The sequence below is a fragment of the Trichosurus vulpecula genome, chromosome 7 (assembly GCF_011100635.1).
Source record: "Trichosurus vulpecula isolate mTriVul1 chromosome 7, mTriVul1.pri, whole genome shotgun sequence".
NCBI classification, from domain to species: Eukaryota; Metazoa; Chordata; class Mammalia; order Diprotodontia; family Phalangeridae; genus Trichosurus; species Trichosurus vulpecula.
The window spans coordinates 47,266,842-47,268,593 of record NC_050579.1 but is presented as its reverse complement, the minus strand read 5'-3'; the positions used below and the strand labels follow the sequence as shown (position 1 = coordinate 47,268,593).

The 1,752-nt window shown below is 40.9% G+C and overlaps 1 pseudogene; it reads right to left on the bottom strand.

Moving 5' to 3' along the window:
- Positions 1-309: 309 nt before the first annotated feature.
- LOC118858554 lies at positions 310-1,502 on the bottom strand (annotated as a pseudogene).
- Positions 1,503-1,752: the final 250 nt, after the last annotated feature.

Sequence of the window (1,752 nt, the reverse complement as noted above, 5' to 3'; positions counted from 1 at the left end):
AAAATGAACTGTTCATTGTGGAAGACCTTAAATTACATTATTACAGTAGAAAATACAGGAGGTAGAACATAATTGAAAAGACTAATGAAACATTGGATTAAAATCTATCACTCTTGTAGCTACTTAAAACATGGTTTTAAAAACTCAACCCAAATGTTTTCAGTAACCAGAGAAAACAGTTCAAATAAATTTGCCATGAAAGCCTTTATGTCATGCTGGAGATGGGGAGGTAAGAAATTGTAAGATCCAGAAGGACACAGGAGATATGACATTTTATCTACAAGTCCTGCTTGCTTGTAGTTTCACAGTTCAGTTGTCTTCTCCCACTTCTGACACAGATTCTTCTGTATTCTTGAGCCACTCTACAAATTTTTTCATTTATTCAAGAAAGACACTTTCCCCCTTTGTAACATATGCATATTTATACCAATTCAAAATGGGCTCTTCAACCAGGACTTCAGCTTTATAAAAAAGCACCATGATTTCCTGGAAGGCTTTCATGAAGTGAATGATGTTGTAACAGTACCCCTGAATCTTCAGTAACAGAGTCAGCTCAGACTGACCTTGAATAGTGAAGGCAGCAAGTAGAGGGCTATATTGCTTCACGTGCTTGATTGGCCTGCTTCTCCTTAGGTTCCATTCCACAGAGCTCATTGTACTTGACCAGACTATGCCTACAACAATCTGTTCTGGGATATTGTTTTTCTTTATCGCCTCCTTGACATAACAACATTATATTCTTAAATGGATCACCACATGACATTTGTTCCGTAGCTCTTTACCAGCTCCTAAGGCTTGCTGGTTCCCAACACACTCAGAAGGTTCTTTTAGACCTGCTTTGGTAAAATATTTTGTGAAGTGCTCAACACTTTGTTAGCAGGAAAAAGTTCCATCAGTCTATTGTCCATGCTGAATTTCTGAAGATGAGCAGCTACTGCATTGATCTCTTTTTCATTTATCCATGATTTAAACAGCTTTACAACAAAGGCTGCTGCAGAGCCTTCTTTAACCAAATTCTCATTATAAAGGCTGTTAACAATGAATGCGTTAAGAGTTCCATTGGCCAGAGCCCCAGTCAACATGGCCTGTTTGTTCCTCTCAAACTCTGAAAAATCCTTTAAGAACAGCAGCAGCTAGGGGCTGCTAGGTGGTGCAGTGAGTAGGTGCACTGGCCCTGGAGTCAGGAGGACCCGAGTTCAAATGTGACCTCAGACACTTGACACACTTACTAGCTGTGTGACCTTGGGCAAGTCACTTAATCCCAGTTTCAGCTTTTTAACTTCATCCTCAGATCCCTTTTGAAGATAACCTGATCAGTCTGATGAATACCTGAGCAAAGGCTTGAGTGGTCTCTAGGTCTTCTTGTGCCGCAAATACACAGATGTCAGTAGGTATCATGTCATCTGCCAGTGTACCACCTGGGGACAGCGTGCTGCCAGGCGCCAGAAAGTCAAAGAGTGTTTCTGCACATCAGCGATAGTCAAGTTTTGCCCTAGAAGCATCATCAAATTTTGCTACTGCTTCCAAATCAGTGCCAGTTTCAGTTAAACCTTGAATAATATAGTCCTGAAACTGAGTAGGGTCAAACCTCTCTTTTTTCTAGTTTTAAAGCTCTGGCCTGACAGTGTTGGCTTTTGCTGCTTTTGATTACTCATAAAAAACACCCAAATTTAAGGTGGAGAGAAAAAGAGCCAGAAATCCCCAAGGTAGTGGTAACCATGGCCCATGGCTCCTCTGCAACCAGAATGAAGG